Source organism: Hyperolius riggenbachi, chromosome 8 (genome assembly GCF_040937935.1).
Source record: "Hyperolius riggenbachi isolate aHypRig1 chromosome 8, aHypRig1.pri, whole genome shotgun sequence".
In the NCBI taxonomy this organism is placed as follows: Eukaryota; Metazoa; Chordata; class Amphibia; order Anura; family Hyperoliidae; genus Hyperolius; species Hyperolius riggenbachi.
Window position 1 is genome coordinate 68,103,945 of NC_090653.1, and position 26,756 is coordinate 68,130,700.

Consider the following 26,756-nt stretch of genomic DNA (forward strand, 5'->3'; position numbering starts at 1 on the left):
TTTCAGGAAATACGATCGTTTTTATCGAATTGCTGTAAAATTGGATCATTTTATTGTATCGTGTGTGGCTACCTTCAGCCAGGTACAGTAGCCCCCAGTATAGGTTAGCCAGGCACTCTCTTAACCAGGGCCGGGCCGAGGCATAGGCTGGAGAGGCTCCAGCCTCAGGGCGCAGTGTAGGAGGGGGCGCACAATTCATTCAGCTGTCATTCCTAATTGTGTATGAAGCAGAAAGAAATAAGAAAAGGGGATACATAGCAGTGACTGCACGCCAGATAACTAGATATTAAGGTGTTGGGGAGGTTGTGGGCCCTGTGGCCCTCTTAGTCTAATAGCAATCAGCGTGTGACAGCTGGGGTGGCAGGGATGGAGGGGCGCACTTTGGTGTCTCAGCCTTGGGTGCTGGAGGACCTTGTCCCTGCTCTGCTCTCAACTTCCTGTTTCTGCCTGGTGCTGCCCCAGGACTTCAGCCGCCTGAGAATGCCGCCTCACTTGGCACCATGGGCCGACCAAGCCTGACTGGAGGGCTCTATGGATGAGCGTTTCCGAAGAAGAGCGCTATTCCGAATGTATCAGTTCAGAACACTAATTTCAAGCGCAGCAGACCGCGGCAAGGACTGCCCTCCATGGTGTTTTCCAGCATTCAACACTCTGTCATTCACACACACAACTGAAAGGAGGAAGTAGCTGGAGAGCTGGAACGCACTATAGAGGGCAACACATGGAGGCAGCATCAAGAGAGAGTGCAGCTCTGGCACTTTAAGTCCGCCAGGATAAAAGCGCAATATAAATGTTTCTTGTCTTGTCCCTCGCCATCATTCAGTGCTGCTCCATTCATCCTCTTTGCCACGTACCTGCTTCATTGCACTGCTGTAGCTGGGAGCGATCTGTGCTTTCGCAATAAGTAAAAATTGCTACCGCAGTTGCTTGCATTTAGCTGAGTTGGCCTTTTTTAGGGTGGGGGACAGCGGATGAATGGAGTAGCACAGAATGACTGCGATGTCAGTTCAGGTATGTTTTCATTTAAAAACGGACGGTTATGAGCCCACCACGAGTGTCCTGGTGGAGCTGCCATCTCAGGGCCAGGACACATGCCTTCTTTTGTATTGGTGGAAAGTATTTTACCCATTGGATTGTCTGTCCTATCATAAAGCAGTATGGGACTTTGCCATTGGAGATCCCACCCCCAGCCCTTGCATATTCTCTTCCAGTTACAAAGTGGGGGGGGGGGGCTGCCCTACAGAGATATTAGGATTGCCTAGCTCCGCAGTGTTTACAAACACTACCGCACTAGAGGTTTTACAACTGCTGTTTCAAACTTCGGTGAACCTTTCACTCACATTCCTCTGTTGTACAGGCTTTATCCTCAGGGCAAGCCTCAGCTACTGGGTGGGTCGCAGGTTTCAGATAGATAGCAAAATAGTCAACAGATATGAAGATGGACCTAGATGTGGCAGCATGGTGGATAGCACTATCACCTTGCATTGCTGGGTTTCTGGTTAGAATCCCAGCCAAGACATTAGTGGCTCAGCTGCAGACCTCGGGGCCCTAATATGGAATTTGGACCTGCCCCCCCCCCCCTCCCATTAAGTAATGGGCCCTCCCACCCCAGTATGGTAGACAGATGTGCCTCACTCCCTCACCGCCCCGTATGGTGGTCAGGTATAGATGCCTCCAGTATAGGTAGCCAGGAATAGGAGCCCCCAGCATAGGTAGCCAGGAATAGGTGCCCCCAGTTTAGGTAGCCAGGAATAGGTCCTCCAGTGTAGGTAGCCAGGAATAGTTGCCTCAGTATAGTTAGCTAGGAATAGGTCCTCTAATGAAGGTAGCCAGGAATAGGTGCATCATTATAAGTAGCCAGGCATAGGTGCCTTAGTATAGTTAGCCAGTAATAGGTCCTCCAGTGTAGGTAGCCAGGAATAAGTGCCTCCGTATAGGTAGCCAGGCATAGGTGCCTTAGTATAGTTAGCCAGGAATCGGTCTTCCAGTGTAGGTAGCCATGAATAGGTAGCTGCTGCGTCCCCCCACGCAGCATGTAAGGGGGATGAGCGGGACCCTCAGGGGCCCCGGGCCTGGTCACACAGGCGACCGCTGTGACCGTGGCCCCTATGCACCTGCAGGACACTATCTGCACAGCGTTTGAATGTTCTCCTTGTGTCTGCATGGGTTTCCTTTGTGCACTCCAGTTTCCTCCCACATCCCAAAACACATACTGTACAGATACATTAATTAGCTTAACCCTAAATTGACCCTAGACTACAATGGACACATGACTATGGTAGGGATTAGATTGTAAATTATGAGCTATTCTGAGGGACAGTTAGTGACAAGACTATGTAATCTGTGCTGTATAAATACTAAATAATAATATATTTCCCATCAGGAAAAATAATTTATTTTCTAATATAGGCCAGAGAGTATTCCTGATGAGCTGGATTTGTGCTGGGAGGGAAGATGCCATGTCCAGTTGACTCTCCAGACACACTTTCTATTGGTCCCGGGAGGCAGTGAGCAGCAGCTGTACAAGTGTGGGGATGGCTGGCATGTTGGACACTGTCCAGGTATCATTCCAGTGCTGATAGCTCTCATCCATCTCTATTCCTACCTTCTGCTTCCATTAATATTTTCTATATTGAAAGGAAGAAACTAAGTCATATGAAGGAGCAAAAGGTTAGGGCGAGGTGGGCCAAAATAACCCTTAATAAAGTCCAACTTCGGGACAAATGTTTTCCTAGTCCTATGTAAGCACAGACTTTATTAGCAAATATCTTATAAATTACTAGTCTGAAGCCCCTTCCCAGCAGTTTCCTGCAGCTCAGATCCCCAGAACTGCAGGCTAAGATCTTCTGAGACATGAACTGTAAACCTAAAAATGTCCACGGACTGCTTTCCCATTTTACCCCCACCCCACTCCCTTCCATGTCCCCCATTTCCTCCACACCCTTCGCAGTCTGTACAGTGGGATGATCTGAGGTAATTGGTGTTAGCTCTACACACTGCATGTTTATGTGCAGAAGGCTAGTTTTCAGCTAATAAGGTTGAATTTGGGCACTCTCATTACTATGGTGTATTTAAATTGAACCCAGATTCCTCCACCTCCTCCTGAGTGCACAGTGATGGTCGGTTCTGAGCAGCCAAAAGGTGCCTATTAAAGTTTTCCCAAGTTTAGGGGGATAAATAGAAATTACTGCCCCCCCCCCCCCCCCCCCCGTGAAACTTTGCATGGGGCCCGCTACTGCCAGTCATTCCATACCCCCGCTTTCTGCACAGGTTTTTCTCTCTGTGACTAGACTCCTCAAGCATCACTACAAGACACAGCATTTGGGGAGAGGTAGAAAGGCTCGGGGTAGAAAAGCGCTGTGCACAAGACCCTCTCAACACTAAATGGGGACGATCTACAAATCTTTGTCTGAAAAACTTTGGCTGATTCCTTATTAGTGGCTGAGCAGATGGAGTCATTCGAACAATTTTGCAGAGTGCAGAAAGTTTTTCATCTCCTTGCCCTTAGTTGTCAGTCTCAGGAAAAAGAAACTTCTCCCCCTACGGGGCCCTCTGCTGTTTCTGGGCCCCCCTGCGTCTGCATCCCTTGCAGGTTCTATTGTTAAGCCCCTGCCCAATGTAAACCTTGGGTCAGAATTCACATACCTAAAGGATGTACCCAAAATGCAATTTTTACAGTGATTTTTCTGACAACTGGTGATTTTTGTTTTTAAGCGATGACTTACCTGGGGCTTCCTCCAGCCCACCATAGCTAGCGAGGTCCCCCAGCGTCCTCCTGGCCCCTTTCCCGGTCCTGCTGGCGGCTCCGTTAATCGGTGACTTCAGACTGAAGTGGGCCCTGCGCGCCCCCGCTGCGCATGCTACGTGCCATCACGTCAGCAGGTGCGAGATTCCTGCATATGTGCGGTTCAGTCTTAGAGAACCACCTATTCGCCGGACTCTCACGCCTGCCGGCATGATTGCACATAGCGTTCCAAGTGGGGGTGCGCAGGGCTAACTTCAGGCCGAAGTTGTCGATTAATGGAGCCACCAGCGGAATCGGGAAAGGAATATCATGCAATATTCTTAGACAATTCATATTTATGAGGTATTTACCTTACAAGTCGGTAGTTTACCTCACAAGTTTGGTAATTTACGTCTAGTCCGTATTTTAAGTTTTCCATGCGGTAAAAGCCTTTTTGAATTAATAATAACATTTAATAATAATCCTAACATTTGTATATTTCTTTTCTCCTGTTGGACTCAAAGGGCTCAAGAGCTGCAGCCACCGGGATGCGCTCAAGAGGCCACCCTGCAGTGTTAGGGAATCTTGCCTTGAACTCCTTATTGAAGAGGTACTGACCCTTTTCAGGATTCAAACCCTGGCCTGCCAGGGAACCCCGGCAAAGATCTCAAGGAGCCCTGGTTGAGAAAGCCTGCCATAGAGAAACACCAGAAGGCATGTTCCTTTGCACATGCTACAAAGCGCGGGTGAAAGGCAACTTGGACTGCCAGATCTAGAAAACCGCACCATAGACCTAGATCTCAAGACAGACAAGTTCCTAGCTTGAGGGAAAGGCTGCAAACCCCACTATATTTAGAGAATGTGAGAAGTTGGGAGCATTATGCGGAACTAGTGAACGGAGGCTTCGTTCACATCAAGCCGCATACTAAGCGGCCGGTTCGGAGCTCCTAATGTTTTTTTTGGTTTGCTTCCCATCTAAGACAGATGCATTTACACCACAAGTTTCTATGGGAACCGCATCCGCTATTCAGAAAAATCGTGCAGGTTGCGTTGCAGTCCAATTGTTTTCTGATTGACAGTGTGACCGAATCCTGTGAATCACAGAAGATAATGTATGATCAGTTTACGGTCTGTTTTCGCAATCCACTGCTATCCGGTAAAACAGGCCGTTTTGCCTGGCAGTGTGAACCGAGCCTAACCCTGCTCCGATTATGTGTATTTGCTTTATAAGTAAATATGAACTGACATCTCTTTATGTCAGGTCCACTTTAATCATCTACTTTAAGCTCCTCGCTATCTGACACACTGACCTGTGGTGGAGGTTTACCAGCAGCCTGTGTGGCTCTCAGTGTCTGCTGTGCAGTATGTATAGCAGCTGTCTTCCACAGCCAGCGCAGGAGGCTTCTTGGAATGGGCAGTGCCACGTGCAGACCTGGCACACAGTGTGCCTTTGTGTGTGCATTGTGTGGCAGACGTCGCTGTTTAAAGCGCATGACACTCTGTGTGTGACTGCATAACAAAAAGAGCTTTCCAGGAAGGACATTGGCCTTTTTATGTCACACATGGTTGTTATTATTAGATAGGAGGAAGAGAAGAGATGCCACAGGAAGAAGGATATAATGGCAACAGTGGGGCTATAACCTAAAAAGTCATTGATAGGGGTCATGTTAGTCATGTTAGCTGTTGTCTGTTCACCACTAGACCTCAGGCATGTGTCTGTTTAATCAGGGGGGCTGCCTGGAGATGGTCTCTGAGTCTCCTCTTACATTCCACACATAACTTCCCCATCCCCCTTATCAGCAACCCCTTCACCCCAGAGAAGTGTGTGAGCTGAGACACACCACACTGACGCATACAATATGCTGTCTACACAGGGCCAGCTCTGTTCTTGCAGCCCGCCTTCATCCATAGGCAAATATGACAGCTGCATATTTTTGACCTAGTTTTAGGTTCTCTGGTGGCTTAACAGTAAGGTCACTGAATTAAAATGTAACAGCGGCCAGTGCGAAATGTGATTGTGTGACCTTATCACAATGGCCCTCATGAAAGAAAGCGTTGGGTCTGGTGACGTGAACTTTCAGTAGGAGGATGGCTGCCAACACACACAGTTTTCAAGTGTAGCAGAAAACTGTGAGCAGAAGACCCTTGAGGATGAAAGCCACTTCCTGCTGCACTGCCCCAAATATACTGCAACCAGGGACACTTACTTTGAAATTGATGGAACTATTCCCAGACTTTCTAACATTAGAAGATAAGAGAAAAAAAATATCTTACTGGGAGAAGAAGAATTCCCAGTGACAATCGCTGCACACTATGTCACAGCATGCCACAGACTGAGAGGAGCATAATGCAACTGTAAACCTAAACATGTCCACAGACTGCTTAGCCATAGTCCCTCTACCACACCCCCTTCCATGTCCCCCCTTTCCCCTTGCTTTTGCAATACCTGTATGAATCTTGGTCATGCCAATAAAGATTTCTTTGATTTGATTTGTGTAGTTTGATGCTGCACTTAGTGGTCCTGATTTTGCTTGTTACAGCAGTCATGTTGTCATGGTAGAATGTCACCATTCTGTACTACTAAACATTTTTCATACGCGTGCTTAATTCATACCTGGAGTGACATGGTGAGATTAAAATTTATACATATAGTACCGATCCGACTTAAAAAAGAACTTTAACCAAGGATTGAACTTCATTTCAAACAGCAGCTGATAGCCCCTTTCCCACAAGAGATCTTTACCTTTTCTCAAATAGTTCATCAGGGGGTCTGTATGGCTGATATTGTAGTGAAACCCCTCCCACAGTGTGATGTCAGGACCTAGGTCCTGACAGTTTGCTTTCTTTGAACCTCATTGTATTGTGGGAAAGAATGGCTTTTTCCAACTGCCAAGCAAGCAAAATATCCCTCTGTGCATAGAACTCTCAGTAAACAAACATTTCGTACAGATCCCCTGGCAAACCTAAAGATGTCGCCACCAGTGATACATTTCAGAATGTAAATCATGGAGAGGAAAGCTTTTACAATGGGCAAACACTGACTAAATAATCTATAAATTAATATTGTAAAATATTTTATTTTCACTACTTTATTTTCTCTACAGTTTCTCTTTAAAGAGAAGCTAGGGTTCAGAAACATATATTCCGTACATTCCGGCGTATAAGACGACTGGGCGTATAAGATGATTCCCCCAACTTTCCAGTACAAGTATAGAGGGATATACTCGCCGTATGAGACTACCTACCCCTCTTCCAACGCACACCAAAATAAAAAAAAGAAAACATTGTATACTGGTGCTATAAACAGATACTGGTGCTGTACTGTATGTGTTACCCAGTATATAACAGTATACAGGCGATTGACTGGTTGGATTGGTCAACTCTCCCTCTCTCTAAGCGGATTGGTCAGCTCTCCTTGGCTACCTATTTATCAGAGCGGTATAAAAAAATAGATTGCGCTGTGCCCATAAAACACGCCTTTTACCCGTATGGCCCACCCTTGTATCCTATTTACCTCCTTCTCTGCCTCTCAGATCTCGCACATGTGTGCCTGCGCCGCTGCACTACAGTCCTCAGCAGTGAGATCTGAGAGGCGGTAACATGATAGGGCGTATCACCCGGCATCAATGACACCCGGCGTATAAGACGACCCCTGACTTTTCAGAACATTTTCAAGGGTTAAAAAGTAGTCTTATACGCCAGAATATACAGTACTTACCTAAGAATAGGGAACTAACCACTGTGTGATGATTCTTGGTGGCTAAAGATTGAACCTCCAAGATTCTGCAATGGGAGAGACAAGAAGCCCAATGGTCCAGTATCGTTTGGTTTGGTGAAATTCGAGTAGAATAATAAGTTCTACTCACAAGGGTGGGTTGCACTCCTGAGCCTATGGGAAAATAAACCATTCCCGTTCGGTGTCCTAGGCCTGATGGTGAAGGTACTGGTTGGTTGCTCTCCTTGGATTATTGGGAACACAAGTTTGCAATACTAAACCCCGAAGGGTGAGACTAATACTGAGAAAAAGCTGTAGGAGGTGCCCTATGATATTTCAGGTCTAAAATATGGATATTAAAACAGGAGTAGTTTGATCTTATCAAACCACATGAGGTAGATATAATTTTTTATGCTTATTACATAGGTGCTAGCCTGGTCCCTCAGGTCAATAGCAAGTGCCTAAAATAAAAACTTATAGATATATGTTCTACTAGCCCACATGAAATATAACTTAGATTGCACCATGCTTTCACAATAAAAAAATGTTTTTATATCCATATTTTGGACCTAAAATATCATAGGGTGCCTTCTACAGCTTTTTCATAATAAGAATAGTGAAGCCTCTGGATCCTATAGAGGTTTTCCAGGTCTTCCTCACTTGCCGGGACCCTCCTTAACATCAAGGCCAGTACAGCTGCTCTTGTGCATGGAGAGAAACATGGCCCTACCAACAAGCCCTTTGCTTTCTTTTAGGGGGGTCCGTGCTTGGCAACAGGGGACCAGAGGATGACATGGGAAGCCTCTCTATAGGATCCCCCTCTTCTTAGTTTTTGTTTTAAACGAGGTTCACCTCAGGCACAAATTTTAAAAAGAACCCAAAAGTAAATTTCAAAAAAGTTAGCTACTTACCTATAAAGAGTGACTTGATAAATAAGCCATCTGTACAAGGCCCTGTTTGTTGCAGTAACGTTCTAGCATGCTTAGCAATAGGCCTTATAAGTATCATGCTAGTCTATGCTCAGCTTCATGGGCTGTTGGTCTTTGAAGCCTGTAATTGCTAGGTTTAATGAGATGATCCTTTTACATCTATCCTGCAGAAGACAAGAGTCCCAGTCTTCCAGGTCGTTTGTCTGCTGGAGACACTGCATGGAGATGTGCAGCCACATCGAAAGTAGAGGTCAAGACTTTTGACCTCTTGGTTACAAAAATGTCTGCTGCTTCTCATCTCTGGACTTCCAGATTCTCGTGCCCTTTTCATCACTTCATTGTCACATGTAGCATTGGCTTGTGACAGAGCTGTTATACATTGTGCGGCAAGCAATACTCAGATATTCTGGTTTACTTTGAGCTGTTTACCAAAAGTTTCTTCTAACATTTGGAATATGATCAGATCAATCTGAAGCTAAGTCCAGGCAGGAAGGAAACTTCAAAAAGTACATCTATTGTCAGCTTGAGCAAACCTAGATATTCACCCATGTAGAGGAAAGGGTCTGGCTCTCATAGAGCCTTTCCGGACCTCTCTCCATGCCCTCGTTCCATCACTGTCCCCCATTCAATTTATGCCCCTTCCGGACTCCTTGGCAGTACTTCTGAAGATGGGCGCATGATCCATACTGCACATGTATAAGCCCGGACTCACACGAGCGCAGTACGGATCCGCCCTTCTTTGGAAGTACTCGACGCAAGTACTACAGAAGGCTGAAGTGGGCCGAAGGCTTACCTGAACTGCTGGCCGCGTAACTTAAATGGGTAGACAGTGGTGGAATGGGCACACAGAGATCCGACCGGGAAGACTCTATGTGTTCTAGAGCCCTCCCTCTAAATAGGTAAATGACTTTTTCTTTTTTTTTTTGCTCGCTTCAGGTTTACGTCTTTTGGTGTGCACAGTTCTTATATAATAATGTAATCAAGGTTTACCAGCAGAGGTGGTCAGTGAAATGCTTTGGCCTCTTTCAGATTCGCAAGTGCAATTAATTGTGTATATGCATAATATGGCATGCCTTGTCCTGTAAGTTTATGGGTTTGTAACTAATCTTATATATGCATAATGAATGCTTTTATGGTTTGGCATTTGCAATTAATCCTAAATATAAATAATATGGCATGCCTAGTCCTGTAAATGTATGGGTTTGCAACTAATCTTATGTATGCATAATTCATGCTTTTATGGTTTGGCATATGAAAAAAATCCTATATAGGCATAATGAACGTAAAGGGAAGGTCCGAGGTGTTTAAAAATAAAAAATCTACTTACCTGGAGCTTCCTCCAGCCCCTTGCAGCCATCCTGTGCTCTCGCCGCAGCTCCGGTGGCTCCTGGTTCCCTCCGGTGCAGATACTGACCTCGCCAGGTCGGAATCTTACTGCGCTCCAGTGTGCGGCTCACGGAGTAGCACTGACGTCATCTGGACTGTACTGTGCAGGCGCAGAACTACTGTGCCTACACAGTACACTGTGGATGACATCACTGCGACTACGTGAGCTGCATGCTGGAGCGAAGTAGGCATCTTGCACAGGAGGGGATCTGGGGTCACCGGCGGGGATCAGAGCTGCGGCGAGGGCACAGGACAGCTGCAAGGGGCTGGAGGAAGCCCCAGGTAAGTGGATTTTTAAACACTATGGACCTTCCCTTTAAGGGTTACCTTTGTATTTAGACGTACTGTACATGTAGAAGCATACAGTAAAGGACAGCTTTTACTTATGCACAATCTGATTGTGTTTTGTCAGGTACAATGACTTATTAGCTATTAATCTGCCATGAGCGGACATTCCCCCCCCTAAATGAACTATATAGGAAGCTTATGCCTGTATAGAAAAACATTATACACTTATACTATTGATGTATAATATCATTTCAAGATCTTTGATATGATTTTTTTTTACCCGCTATTTTCTCATCTTTGGTATTTAGTTAATTGCCGTATGTAAGAACTGTCCTGTTTGCTTCTACATGTTATACACTATGTTCTTATATTTTGATAAAGATACGGGCAGCACGGTGGCTTAGTGGTTAGTGCTGTCGACTTTCAGCGCTGGGTCCCCGGTTTGAATCCCAGGTCAACATGTGAAAGCAGTTTGTTTGTTCGCTCCGTGTCTGCATGGGTTTCCTCCAGGCACCCCAGTTTCCTCCCACATTCCAAAAACATACAGATAAGTTAATTGGCTTCCCCTTAAAATTGGCCCTAGACTATGATACATGCACTACACGATACATACATAGATACATGACTATGGTAGGGACTAGATTGTGAGCCCTTCTGAGGGACAGATAGTGACAAGAAAGTATACTCTGTACAGCGCTGCGTAATATGTCGGCGCTATATAGATACTTAAATAAAAATATTGGGATGCATGTCCTATTTGATTTTTATATTGATTCATATTTTTAGATGTATGTTTTGCTTGAGTTCTTAGCCCTCGTTATTTGATGATTGTAGGCACATTATTTGACCTGAGGAAGTGGGCAGAGACCCATGAAACTTGTTGCAAGTGCTTATAAAAAAAAATCAATATATACTGTATATATATATATATATATATATATATATATATAATTTATTGTATTTATAAAGCGCCAACACATTACGCAACGCATATATATATATATATCATTATTGAAGTAAGCCCCTCCCTCTTTTTACCTTTTGTTTTTAACTCAGTTTTATACACTCCTGGTCACCTTTTGCCCCCTTTGTGCTTGCTTACCTCCTTGTGAGGGCTAAAGTCTGGTCCCCATGGGGCTGATGCCACATGTCCGGACCTTACTGCTGTTTTTCAAGAGTGCGACCATTGCCACCCTCTCTGGCTACATGAGTGGAGTCGGGGTTGCGCATCTCCACCTGCTTCCAGTAGTTGGTTGCTCCCTGTGCCACCTCCCTTTGTGAGTATTCCTTTCACCTAATATTCATTTTTATATACTTTGTGACGTTCTGCACCACTTGGGCTCCCGTAGCCTCTGTGATTTCTTCTTAGGGTGCATTGCTCACCCTTCCACACAGTTCCTTTTCAGGTGGCAGGCTGAAGGTTGTGAATTGCACATTTACTGTCAGCTGCTCCCACGCACCAGCCTGGAGCTAACCCCTGGCACAGGCAAGTCACAACTGAGTGCATCTGTGTCCGATCTCAGGTGCGACATGATGCGTATATTTGCTGATGGCTGGCTGGCAGACTGAACTGCACAGCAACCGCTCAGTTAAGCCTATCGTATTAAAAGAGGCTTCACTGGTTTGAATTGATGCTCATTTTGTGTTCATTTTAACAAAATTTATGTAGCTTGGAATTGGACCAATCAAATGCAGTAGCTGATGACTTCTATTGGTCCATTTCCTAAATTACCATAATGTTTGCATCAACTCAAAATTATTAGCGTCCCATTGACCATCTTTAGACGCCTGTAATTAACCACTCTGTGACCGCCTAACGCAGGATGGCGGCCGCAGAGTGGCTTCCTCGTTCCTCCTGGACGCACTGGTGCGTCAGTTTTGACGGACGCTTGCGCTTGCTCTAGTGCGAGCTTCTGTAAATAAACAGAGCGGGGCTCCGTGATCAGCCTGCCAGTTAAAGGAAAAAAAAGCAGTTTTCTTTTGTACAGCACTGCGATCTAGCGCAGCGCTGTACTGTCACAAAGCTGTCACTAAGCTGTCCTCTCGAGTGGCCCACAAACTGATCCCTCTCATAGGCTGATGCTCATAGGCTAATTAAAAAGCAAACAAACAGCACAGCAGAAATCATGCCACCAACAGAAAGCTCTGTTGGTGGCAAGAAAAGGAGGCAAGATTCATTTGTGTGCTAAGTTTTATGGCCGTGCAGCAAACTGTTAAAGCGGCAGAGTGCTGAATTGTAAAAAAATGGCCTGGTCACTAGTGGGGTGTAAGCCTGTGGTCCTCAAGAGGTTAATGGCTGATGAATGTACTGCACTATTGCCATATTTGCTGCATGGTACCTTACATTGCAAAGCATGATGGGAACTGAGTGCCTGGAGAGCAGTGGCTGGTTCCTTATAATCCAGGAAGGGGGTGGATTTTCTCCATTAATGGCAGGGCCGCACTGCCACACATAGGGTTTACCCAACAACGCCCAGTCCAAAGAGTCTGTCCGAAAGAACAGCTCATTCTAGGCAAGCATTTTAGGAAAGCAGCAGATGGTTGGCTGATATTTGACACTTTGGCCATCCTGTTATACTTTGCAATATAACAGGTGGTGGAAACTGAATACAAAAGGTAAGGAGAAGCAGATGTGGGTGGAAATGTTGGGAGCTAGTTTTCAATACGAAGGGTAGAAAGGAAGTCTTGAAGAGATCGGCAGAGCGACCACCTAATTTACTGACTTAGAGGTGTTGGGTCTGGGGCCCATTAGAGATCACAAAAGATGCTAAAAAAAAGGCTTGCAATTTCAGGAGCAACTTCAGGGAATGGGATTTTGGCCCCTGAATGAGATTCCTCCGAAAATGCTGCAGTCACTGCAAATGCAATTCCAGCGAATCACAATTGCTCCTGTGGAACTACTGCCATTGGCTTTTGTTAACCTAGCACTATTTAAATACCGTAGATGGTGATTCCTTAAAAGCACAAATTGCTGCTGAAACAGCTCTAGTGGGCCCGGGCCTTAAGGTGTGTAGTGGAGGGCAAAGGGGAATGAAACAAATATGGGATGCATATACTTTGCAGAATGTTTACCATATTTTTCGGCATATAAGACACACGTTTTCTCCCCTAAACATGGGAAGAAAAAGCCCCTGCGTCTTATATGCCAAATACAGGGAGTCCCCGATTTACGAACGCCCGCCGATTCAAACCGCCGACCTGGTGTGATGTGGGGTACTCCATGTATTGTCCCCCTGTGTCTCCATCAGCACCCCCACCATGTCTCCTCCGCTCCCCTGCATAAATGTAAGTAGGGGCAGCTTAGCTCACCTAATCCATGGATCCAGCTAAGATCAGAGACCTCTCCTCTCCTTCCCTGTTCCCCTAGTGCCAGCTTCTGCTGATGACGCAATCAACAAAAGCCGGCACTAGCTGTGCCATGAGAGAGAGGTCTCTGATTGTCGCTAATAGCTATACACGGGGGAAGGGGGGGGGGGGTTAGGGGGAGAGAGACAAACGGAGGGCAGAGGAGGATACACAGGGGGCAGTGGAGCATGCACGGGGGGCAGAGGAGGACACACGGGGGAGAAGGGGACACACTGGGACACATATGCTTTGTAATGGTAATGGGGCTGGAGCAGGGGACGACAGTTCCGTGACGAGCAAATAACCAACGGCCACATCACTTTCTACTGTACTGAGAGCAGGGCGTAACTAGATGTAATAGAGCCCCCTTGCAAAAATGATAGCACAGGGCCCCCTTGGTCCTCAAACCCCATGCGGGTCACGTGATCAGAAGCTAGCTAATGGCAGCAGAGAGTGTTCTGCTGTGAAGCAGCGTCTGGAAGCAGGAAAAAATTACACGCGCTCCTGCACACGGTTTTTGTGAGCGAACAGGGAGGTTTTTTTGTTGATTAACTGCACTTGCGGCTGGGGAGAGAGAGGAGGAGGGGCCCCCAAATACTCTGGGTCCCCCTGGAATGGCAGGCAATGCACGGGTGATTGCTACGCCCATGATTGAGAGGTAGTTAGCTATAGTGACATTACCATCCATTTTTTGATTTCTGCTGATGGGGAATGACAAATATTGATTTATTACCTGATAAGGTTAAAGTCACCTAGGCCTCTTTTCCACAAGCAGCTAAAGGCAGTGAATTCACCGCCTGTCAGCTGCATCTGTCCACAGGCCTCTCCCATTGAGTTGCCTACAAGCACAGTGGTTGCCGTGCTCAGATGTGACATGAGACAGTTTTTGGCCACTGGGCAACACTGCCTTGTGTCAAGCGTGTTACTAAACGTTGCCATGCAGATGCATGCAATTGGACCCAAATGGTGATTGTGGCCGGCAGCTGGGAGGCTGAACTGCCCAACAAACAAGCAGTTTATCCATCTGTGGAAAAGAGGCCTTAAGGTGGCCATACACTGATTTGCCATCAGATTCGACCAACAGATAGATCCCTCTCTGATCGAATCTGATCATAGAGAGATCGTATGGCTGTCTTTACTGCAAACAGATTGTGAATCGATTTCAGCCTGAAACCGATCACAATCTGTGGTGGTGCTGCTGCCGCTGAATTCCCCCCCTCCCTCCCCGCATACATTACCTGCTCCGGCCGGCGAGAGACCTCCCGGTCACCGCTGTCTCTTCTGCGCTAGGCTCCAGGGCTGCAGCTTAACTTATTTCTGTCCGGGGAAGTTTAAACAGTAGAGGGCGCTCTACTGTTTAAACTTCCTGCCGGGACAGGAAGTTCAGTGAAGCTGCAGCCCTGGAGCCCAGCGGAGAAGAGACAGCGGTGACCAGGAGGACTCGCGCCGACCGGAGCAGGTAATGTATTGCTGCTGTATTACGTCGGTTTTCAGGCATTCGAACGCCGCTATCGACGATCCGCCGGCAATTGAGCAAAGTCTGCACGGACGGCTAGACGGGAATCGATGGGAAGGATTGATTTCGGACGCAGTGATCGAATCTGCTGTATATCGGCGGGAAAATCAATAGGTGTTAGGGTCCCTTATGTGTATGCTTAGCTTTAGCTTCCCTTTGACTAGGTTACATTTTAGGTGCCTGTTTATTAAGATATACAGACAAATACTGTGAAAAAGACAAACCAAGTGTACAAAGAAAGCGTTCAAATGCTATTGGAGGCCAAAATGTGAAATAAGTTTGTCATAGGTTGTTGTGTCAAGAAAGAGGGAGGGGGTGGGCCAAGTACAGAGCCTAGGGGAACACTTACAGAGGGAAGGGAAGGAGAGGTTATGGCAACACTGAACAGAACCTTGAATGACTGGTCATACAAGTATGAGAACTGCGTTGGCAGGGCTTCCCAATGCTAATAAAATGCAGGGTTTGCAGTAGCAGAGGATGATTTAAAGGATGGGAATAATGTTTAAAGTCAATCAAACACATTTTTTTGGTAGAGAAATACATATATTTACATAGAAAGAGGGACAAGGTGCTGAAAGAGGGACAAATGAGTAGGAAAGAGAGACAGAGGGACTGGGCTCCCGAAGAGGGACAGTTGGGAGCTATGCATTCAGGTCACATGGAAGCCTAAAACCTGTACACTGGCTAGACTGAGCCTGACCAAGGGCAATATCAGCCAAGAATCTACAGGGGTTCCACAAGGCCACTTAGAGAGTCGGCATCCCGAATCAGTGACACTAATGAACAAGCGCATTGTTCCTCTCCTTACCCCACCTATTGGAACCTACTTTATTTATGCGCCACACAGCTGTCCCACCTCCCCTCTCCACAGAAACCGTACACCTGACTCTGGTATACCTGAGCAACATCTCTGCATAGTCCCCTTTCCCCACAATGTCGCCCTAAGCATCGAACTCAATCCTTACATGAATGCACATGAGAAGAAATGAGAAAATAATTGGAACTACAGTAAGGTTGAGGTAAGCTTTCTTTAGTATAGGTAGCATGGCTGTACATTTGAAAATCGAGTGGAAGTCATTCATCAGTGAACTAGGAAAACTTTCCTAGTGGTTCTGAGTCACATGAGCTATCTGGGTATTCCAGAAAGGTATGATCACTTCGGTAGTGCAAGAACTACTAGACTAGAGTGGACATGAAACATATCGCAGGATATTGGGTCAAGTGGAAAGGTTGTAGGAGGAGATGAAAGGAATTAAGTAACTGTCTATGTTTGTAAGGCTAATGTGCTTGGAACAGAACTGCATTTAGATGCAATTAGCCTCAGGAGAGTGGTACTGCAATCAGAGAATTGCCTGTGTAGCGGAGCACTTAATTATTGTGTTTTATTTATAATGGCAATTCAGATGTGCAGTGCAGAAATAGACTTTCCTTTTATAGAGCAAATTCGGATCTCTCTCTGGGAACAGAGTTCCGTAAACAGAAGATGCGGTGACAAGTCACTGGTTTAAAGCAGAACCAAGCAAAATAAAAAGCAATCCTGATAGAGGGTCGCCCCCACCTGGTGGTAAAGCTGCACCCCTGAACTAGGACTTGCTAATTCATTGTTAGGTCAAGTTCCTGCCTGCTCAGGCCATACTTCCTTGGGCTCAGTTCACACCACACATGACAGAGGATCGTTACCCAGAGATGAATTAAGATGTTATAATGGGGTACGAGGCAAGGTAGTAGATTCGGGGCCTCCTTGTAGAGAGGTCAGGGAAGGAGGCTGGTGGGCCTCTTAACACCCACTAGTCCCCAGGCACCTGCTTAAGGTTGCCTGGTGGATAATCCTGCTCTGCCGTTTCCCACAATAGACAAATGATCATGGTGACATATGCTAGGTTAACTGTAGGATCCGCTTACACGTGTTTGTTGTGTCGGGTCCTGTTTTGATGACCAAATGCAAGGTTTTGGGACACCTCATGGAATATAGACATATAGATACAATGCTTAGTATACGGTGGATTCACAAAGCTTACTTATTATTCATCTTAACCTTAATCTTAAGGAGAGCTAATGTGTGTGTGTGGACAGAGTGGTTCGGACATTGGATCTACTGCGACGGCCCATGTTATGGCTGTGATGTAGTGTCAACCCAGTTTTATGCCTCTTCTGCGTCAATCAGTTAGTCAGTCTCACTCAACTGAATATATAATGGCCTCTTCACAACTGCAGAGACCAGGCAGCCATCACATGGTACGACAGGTAAAGGGTGTATGACAGTATACCTGATTGGCTGACTGGCGCCTGCTGACCAAATAAAGGTAGGAAATTGCTTTAGCTGGGAGTGAGCATTTGTATGTGTTGCAGTTAGCATTCAGTTCAGAGGCAGTGGGGGTGAATTCCCTGGTGGTGAGAGGTCCAGGACACACCTGCACTTTCCCCTGGGTATCGCATGGTGGTGTAGGGGCCCAGGCCAGTAAGAGAGGCCGGGGCCCCCGGCTATCATGCGAACCAGTGTTTGTGATTTTAAATTTCTTTTTTGCAGCTTCCAGGATGCGGCTGACAGGTTAGTGGTTAGGAGGGGACCGTGTGGGAGACCTGCCTGCACGGGGCGTCCCTGCTAGCAGCGTAATCTACGATTACGTCCAACCCGAAGCCTCCTACCTGAATGCTACCTAATTAATGCAATTCCTGCTAGATATACAACAGGCAAAGGGTGTATAACCGTACACCTGACTTGCTGATTGGCGCCTGCTGACCAAATAAAGGTAGGAAATTGCTTTAGGTCTCGTTCACATCAGGGACGTTTCTGTGCGCTTTTCACAGCGCATTGCCCTGTGCGTTCTGCAAGGTATTGATTTTCCCATGTAATTAAATGTAGCTGGTTCACATCTATGCGCTGCGCTGAGTAGCGTTACAAAAACGTAGGGTTGCATGCATTTCTGTGCGTTGAGCTGTAAAGCGCACATCAATGCAAGTGAATGGTTGCGCTTTTTTAGCGCATAGAAGCTTTATTGACAACTGCTACTGCTACAATAAGCAAAACGTGCTTTAAAGAAGCGCAACGCACAGAAGAAAAGCGCATGCGGTATTTAGGACACGCTTTCACACGTTTCTCAGCGCAGCAGGTGTGAACGAGGCCTTAGCTGGGAGTAAGCATCTGTGTGTGTAAGCATCTGTGTGTGTTGCAGTTAGCCATCACATGGGAAGGGGCTTGGTAGCTGAGTTCATAGTCCGTTTCTCTTCTCACTTCAAGTCATTTTATTAATCTTACTAACAGACCCAAGCCTGTTTTAAAACGGGCTCTAGGTCTGTGTTTCTCACCGCCGCCCGCTGCATGTTACTGCGCACACGCCGCACATGTGCGCACGCACACCCGGCCGCCCGCTCACGCCCACACCCGGCTCCCTGGCTTCGTCCTCCTGCCACTGTGAGGCTGGGTCCATGCTACGCACATGCGCAGTAGCAAAAGTCACGGACCTAGCTACACGGACAGCGTGACACAGGGGTTTTATTATAGAGGATAGCATCACTTAATCAGTATGAACACCTTTCCAATCCTGGTGTTCTCGTGTAAACCCACTGGGGTTTTGCTGATTTGTATGGGCAACAATATGCTCCAGAATAAGTAAGAGTCTGCAGGATCGCAGCAGGTTTACACTACCTGGGACATACTGTTTCCCATTTACTCCTGGAGAATTCTACTGCTCAGAAATAATCACACCATATCTCAGGTGTCTTCATGTAAAATGTAAAGCTATAGGCTTGCTAGACACCAGCGGTTCTGGATGCTAGCAGGCTTTCAGGGGCATAAAGAGAATTTGCATATTCAGTAGCGGTGCATTGTGGGTAACCACAGATGTTAACTTAAAGAGACACTGAAGCGAAAAAAATATATGATATAATAAATTGGTTGTGTACTATGAATAATTACTAGAAGATTAGCAGCAAAGAAAATATTCTCATATTTTTATTTTCAGGTATATAGTGTTTTTTCTAACATTGCATCATTCTCTAATATGTGCAGATTACACAACACTCAGCATTCAAAATGATTCTTTCAGAGCAGTCTGTGAACTAATGACATCTCCTCTGGCAGAGAAAAAGTAAAAAATTAACTAACAGTTGAGATAATAAAAGTCAGAAAACAGCCCTCTCCACGACTTTGAAAGTCGTAGAGCTTAATAGCTTTTTTGCATAGAGAAAACTGGAGTTTCTTAACTCTTCCTGTACTGGAAACAATTAGACTGATGTATCTGATCTTAATGTTTTATTTCTTAGCTGTACTACACATACAAATCATATCATAATTTTTTTTCGCTTCAGTGTCTCTTTAAAGCTGAATTATTGTAAATTCCTTCTGTTTTAAGAAGGCAAACCAACCTAAGGTGTCTGCATGGTGTCCTTTGTCCATAAGGTGTTTGAATTTTTAACTTACGGCCATGTAGAAATAGCTGTTGGATGTTTTATTCACTTCATACTTTGATCATATTAAATTTTACCGTAGTATCAAGAACTGTACTCCTGCTGTTTTTAGGATTTGATTAAAAGTTCCGTTTTATACCTCATTTACCTACGGCCTTAAAGGAGTCATCAATTAAATTATGTTACCCCCAGTACTACTTACCCGGGACTTCCCCCAGCCCCGGGCAGCTGCTATGTCCCTTGCCGCAGCTCCGCTGGCCTCAGTACCCCGACGATGCGCAGGACGACCTCCAGGTCCTCCTCTACTGCGCCTGCACGGCTGCTCGCGCCAGCGCAGTAGAGGAAGACCTGGAGGTTGTCCTGCGCACCGTCGGAGAACGGGGGCCAGCGGAGCTGTTGCGAGGGACATAGTGGCTGCCAGGGGCTGGAGGAAGTCCCGGGTAAGTAGTACTGGGGGTAGCATAATTTAATTGATGACTCCTTTAAAGGAAACACGAGGAGAAAATAAACTTATGGGATAAACAATTGTATCTATCCTCTTCCTAAAAACAACTTTTTTTAGATATCCCACAGTTTTATTTTTAAATCTATTTTTTGTAAGTTATTACTGTTTCAATGTCTCTGCTTATTGACACATGTATTGAAGTATGCCAGAGCTAAAAATCTATGAACTATTGACCCTTTTTATCTCTTTCCTGCTCTCAGAACCAGTTTCTACCTGGAAAGTGTTTTATGGCTATAATTAAAGCTATTTACTCACCTGGCGATTTTCTGACGATTTTCCCGACGACCAGCGATTTTTACACAACGTCGCCAGGTGGGTACAGAAGCATGATGGCGAACGTTGCATAGTGTCACGCGATGATTAAAGACCGACACAGCGGATCGGATCTTTAAGATCCCTGACAACACCGCGCAAAGTACCGTGATAGCTGGAAGTCTCGCTCGCGCTGCCATGTACGTCGCGTGACCTTGAGTTTCACTCGCTGACAGGAAGAGGCGTCGCTAATGACCGTCGTCAGGAGGACGTTGTGATTTTTAACTCTTTCAGGCAAAGAAAGAAAAGGAAAACAGCTTAGTTATTTGTGTGCTTTGCACTGTACATACACATGTCTATCTCATCATGTCACGTCACCTTGGGTATCCTTTAACCACTTCACCCCCCCAGTGCTAAATTTCTCCGTCCCTCTGCGCACCACTTCACCCCCAGGGACGGAGAAAGGCGCACTTGTTTATTTACTGGCTGGGAGTGGGCGGGGAACTCTCGCGCACACTCCAGCCAGCCCGCACAGCAGGTGACTAATTGGATGTTAGGAACGAGCGTTCCTAAATCCAATTAGCCTCGCCGATTGCGAGTATAATGAAGACGGCTTTAAACAGAAGCTGTCTTCATTCAAAACAATGTAATGTAAACAAATGTGAAGCGCGCGATCGCGCGCCCCCGCGACCCGCGCGCGCACACACCCCGGCTCTGCAGTACAATGATTGGTTATGGGGACTCTCCAGTCCCCAATAACCAATCATAGTACATAAATACTACAATGGAGGCAGCGCTAAAAGGTAAAAATAGCGCTGGTGTTACAGGGGTAAAACCCCTCAGTTGTGAAATGGTTAAAGCCCTCCCTTTTTTCTTTGTTTATGGTTTTCGCAATCACTCATTGTTATGGCATAGGGCAGAATTATCTCGTTATTGACTCAACTGGATCAATAAATTTGCCATTTTTAATCTACTCAATGCTCAATTTTCATGTCTTCCTAGATGTTTTGAAGTCAGTACACAACTTCATGCAGGCACTTCTCCATAGTGTCAATTAGCCAGACTATTACCGGACGTTAGTGGATTAACTGTGCTTATTAAAGTTTTGGAATCTCCTTTGCACATAAGTGAAGAAGCTCTTCTGTGGGATCGATGACATGACTCTAGAACAGAAAAAAGGCGTCCTTTTGAAGCAACTTTATTTTATAATGAAGCATTCATAGGGCTGTTAATTCACATCAAGCAAATGTTTTTGACAGGTCTGCTTTTAAGCTGACTGACATAAAATGGAAGCAGTTACTATAGATTTCCGTACTGTGATTACAACGATAAGCACCGGTGTGGTGAAATGAAATGCAACTTTGTCAGAATTTGAACTAGGATAAAACTTGTAGGAAGCGTCCAAAGAGTATCTTAACTTAAAATCATAAGGTATAGAAATAATTAAGTCTTACCTCTATCAATGAACAAACCATATAGGTAGAAATAATTTTAATGATGCTCAAAAAGACAACGCGTTTCACGGGTACTGGCCCGCTTCCTCAGGTCAATATGTCAGTAGCAGTCTCGGGTGTGGGCACCTCTTTAACCTAAGTTAAGTTAAAGAGGCGCCCACACCCGAGACTGCTACTGACTTAGGCACTTTATATTGGAAGCAGGCCAGTACCCGTGAAACGCGTTGTCTTTTTGTGCGTCAATAAAATTATCTCTACTTAAATGGTTTGTTCATTGAGAGAGGTAAGTATTAATTATTTCCATACTTTATGATTTTCAGCTAAGATACTCACAACCCATCATTGTACTACTCTACACTTATTCAATTTCTTAACGATACTACACCATTGGGGTCCTGGTATTTGAGAGCCTTGGTGGTTGGAGGCACAACCACCAGGAGTCATCCCCTATTCTCCATTGTCAGAATTTGCAATCTCTACCATTCTTCTCCTGTGGTATGCCAATTCTGACAGATTGCATAAAATGATAACTGTAATGAAAATATTTGCAACGTCATCAAAATTTGCAACCTCTACATTTTTCGCCTCACATGATCCTTTCAACCTTTCTGCTCAACACTAACCTACCCTATCTCGTGCCTAAATCTACCCTTCACCCATTCCATGCCTAACCTACCCTATCCTGTGCCTAAAACTACCCTCTACCCATCCCATTCCTAACCTAACTTGTGCCTAAAACTACCGTCCACCCATTCCACGCGTAACCTACCCTACGCCTCAAACTACCATCCACCCATTCCATGGCTAACCTACCCTATCCTGTGCCTAAAACTACCCTCCACCCATTCCATGCCTAACCTACCCTATTATGTGCCTAAAACTACCCTCCACCCACCCCATGCCTAACCTACCCTATCCCTAAAACCACCCTTCACCCATCCTGAGCCTAACACTAAACTACCCTATCCTATGCCTAAAACTACCCTCCTCTCTCTTCCTGCTAACACTTATCTCTCATCCCCTCTGCCTAACACTAACCTTCTCCTATAGGATGCAAATTCTAATAGGTTGTAAAATATGCTACCACGCCAGCGTGTTGTATTTAGTTTATGTGTAGCCTCAGCATTTTCTATGCTTATGACTTGTTTATTGACATGACAAGTCAGATGAGCCAGGGTCACACAACGCCAGATCCTGCTGCTTGTAAATCTCTGTAATCCCTTTGTGTGAGCCAGCAGTGAAAGCAGATATACATTAACCTGTGTGTTGCACGCCTCTTCACCCCTCCCACAGTGTCTGCTGTGCCATCCAAAACCGGCTCCGCCTGTATTTCTAGAAGGCTGCATGACTGGCTTGGGTTAAGTTTCATTAATCAAGTACACTGTACACCTGTGGCTCCCTAGCACCGCATTTCTGACCGTCGCAGTACCAAGGCCTGCCACTCACCTCTGATGAACCATAATTTCTCCAATTAGAACGAGTGGAAAAAAAATAGCCCAGGGCAGCAGAAGTCAGGATAGCCCTGGGGATTGGCACGTCAGCTGATTAACTAAATGTGTTTCTGTCCATATTAATGGCTCTTTTATTTATCTCAGCTAGATACAGCGGATGTGTAATGCAAGGCATTATTTGCTGGCAAATAGTTATTTTAATGTCTGTACACACACTAAACAAAAATGTTGGGGCACAGAAACAAGCAAGGTCACTCAAACAACAGTACCCGACAAATAGGAAGTAGTTTTAATGACCTTATACACATACCAATATTCGAAACGATTATATTGTTCAAAAACTGCACATGCTAGCGACATTGCACACGACGTGCACGCACACATCAGCCAACGGCACATTTGCCCAATAGTTTTTCAAGTTGATCTGCCAGTTATTTTTGATTTATAAAGCGCCAACATACTCCGTGGCGCTGTACAAAGTAAGAAACGAACATGGGGTACATAATAATACAGACAATAGTGTACACCAATATACAAGGTACATAATTAGTGACAAAATACAAAAATGATACAAAATACAGAATTGGCAAGGACAGTGATAAAAGAAACATGATAAATAAAATGTTTAATCATTTTCAAGACACAAAAGGGGAAAATAGCCTTGCCCATGTGAGCTTATAATCTAAAGGGAATGGGGGGGGGGGGGGGGGGGGGGGGGTTGGGGTTGGATCAGAATACGCGATATTAATTGCTTTCGTCGTTTTAGCTAAATTTGTGTACAAGATTGTGTCTGAAACAACAAAATCTGTTGTTCATCGGACGTTTTTGAACAATTTTTATCTAACATGTGTCTGAAGCTTTAGGCTGCATTCACATCTATGCATGTTGCTTCACGCTGCGTTGTAATCGTATATGGGAACGTTCACATCCCTGTCTACATGCCAACAGATCACGTTATCCAAACACACTTTCTACAGTGTGTTTCTGGAAAACATGTCAATAACATGTATAGGAATTCTATACAAAATGCACGTTATTCACTATAAGTGCACAGGCAGGCAATGCATGGCAATTTTACCAGTACATTACTAACACCAGCGGAGCAGCTATGGCTACGACTCGGAGGGGAAATAGCATTTAACGCCGCCTGGAATTTCAGCGGTAACAGGGTGAGCCATCATTCGTCTCACCCTGCGCCCAGGGCAGGTTCTAGACTTTTTGCTGCCTGAGGATGCGCCCCCCTCCCCCAAATTGGAATGATGGCACAGCAACCAATAATTTGCACTGCACATTATAGCTGCGGTGAGCCCCCCCAAAAAACACCATTAGTATAGGTAGGTAGCCAGGTATAGATTCCCCCAGTATTGGTAGCTAGGTACAGTTGCCTCCAGTATAGGTTAGCCAGGCACTCTGTTCACTTCCTGTTTCTGCCCCCAGACTTCTACCACCTGAGAAAGTTGCCTCACTTGGCATCATGGGCGGACCGGGCCTGCCTACACCCAACTTCCTGGGCGACCAGACAATAAGTACTTTTGTGGATCCCCTGTGTTTCTTGATCACACCTCAAGGGTCTCCTGGCATTTTACTCTCCAGTGAGAGACAACTGAGGAGGTGGTGCTGGTTAGGTTGGCAGGGTGAGAAAGTTACCTCCTCTGTGTTACCTTCACATCTACCCATTCCATGTTCTTCCTACTTGTTCACCACTGGCACAATGGTCATGTGACTGGACTGCTGTGTCACATGACCACTAAGCTGTGGTAAATGACAAAATGAGCAAGAAAGAGGCCAGAACTGAGGATGGATGTACAGTGGAGGAAGAGACAACACAGTAACCAAGCAGCTCGGGGTGACCCACAACCACAAGGAAAGTATAGGGGACTAAAAGAGACCAAAAAGCCCTCCTACTTAAAAAAAAAAGCAATGCTTATTGTAAATTGTAAAACCACACTAAGTGCAGGAAGTGGAAATAGAAAAATCACACAGATAACTATAAATAATATACTCATGCCAATCTCTAAAAAGTGAACGCAGCTACACACTTATTAGGGGTACTAACATCTTGAGAACTATAATTAGAGGACAGTATAATTAGGAACACTAAAACAGGGGTCAGGGAACCACAGTAATTAAAAGCACCTCAGCATGAAAACAGGATAATGAGGGATATTGTAATTAGGAATAGTATAAGGAGCACTATAATTGTAGGAGCTGTAATAAGAAGCACCATTATGAGGGTTACTACAATAGGAAGCTCTATGTAATGAATGGCATAAAATGAGTGCACAGTAAAAAGAGTGAAACATGGAATGGGGGCTAAACAAGGAGGCAGTTACAAAACTACTGTTTAATCACATCCTTAAAGACCATTACTCTTGCTGGCTTGCTGGATATTTAGTAATGTCCAACCGACCTCGAGTCTATTGTTCTTTTTCTCACGCAGTAGTGTTGTCCCTTCTCCCCCTTCCATAGCAACAGACGTGTTGCTAGCCTCTAGACTAGTGGTGTCTCCACAGAAGTCAGCCCTGAACTGTTGCCCGAGGGATCGAGTCCCAATTCCAGAGGGTGACCGTCTTGGTACATGTGTTTTGGCTCAAACTGACAGCCAGCCAGTGGATTCACACACCACCTCAAAAAGCGAGGTTTGTTGGTTCCACATATCCACAGACATGTAAGTCCCTCAGCCAGCGGCAAGGCCAACTTCATAGCTGTGTATAGCTGGCCATACATCACTCAATGTATGAGCAGATGGACGACTAGATAGATCCTTCTCTGATCAAAGTGTGATCTATCGCCTGACTATAAACTACACAGCGATGTCCAATAGGTTTCATCATGAAATCTATTATGCTGGGAACACACAATGCAATTATCCGCCTGATCGGTGGGAATCGGGCGATTATTTTCGACATGTCCAATCCATTTCTAATCGAGCAAGGGATTGATTTTACAAAGCTATCATTGGAAAATCGATCCCTTTATCAATCGGGAGCAGTTTGGACATGTGCACACGTTACAACTTCCTGTCCAATCCGTCGATTGGACAGGAAAATGCATTGTGTGTTCCCAGCATTAGAAATCGTCCTACCACTGTCTGCCAGACTCCCCTTTCCCTCCCCCGGTGGCCATCTCCGACTGTGTGACTCCTGGTCTCCTCTGGTGTTTGCTGTCACTGAGAGCTTTTAGGGACACCGGCTGGATATCGTGTTGGTTGTCACAATATCAAACGCAATTACTGCTACGCACCTGTTCAAGCCCTTGCGACCAAGATTTTTCAGGCATTCCCGATTGATCCATTAGAACGATTTTGCCCAAATTCTCTTCTGATAAAATGATCAAATCTAAGGCCTTCACATTGTGTTCCACTCGCGTGGCCGTTCTGGGAGTTTTTTCTCCTTCTGGCGCTCGGATGACGATTTGTTTTTGTGCAAAGCGCATTTCTATGCGCTTTTCCCCGAGTAGTTTTTTAATTCACTCCCTGATTCAAGTCAGGAAGTGAACTCTTTGACCCGAAAGAGAATAAATACAATGTATTTATTCTTAAAAACTCGAACGCAATCGCTGCACAAAGCGATTTTGTAAGCGTTTTGCGTTTCTCCTATACTTTTCATACTTTACGCCTTAAAAATGGTCCACGCACCGCTTAAATGAACGGACACTGCACGACCCGTGCTGATATGAACCTTTGCATAGACAACCCGATATGAACCTTCGCACAAGCGTTTGGCGGGTGATTTTAAAAAATGCCCACTTGTAAAAAAAACCCCGAAAACGCCTGCAGTGTGAA

General features: G+C 45.4%; 1 protein-coding gene across 1 annotated transcript in view; it reads left to right on the forward strand.

Annotated features, from left to right (window-relative positions):
- Positions 1–26,756, forward strand: part of PAK4 (p21 (RAC1) activated kinase 4) — a 118,519-nt gene that overhangs the window by 15,798 nt on the left and 75,965 nt on the right. The gene's annotated exons all lie outside the window — the stretch shown is intronic.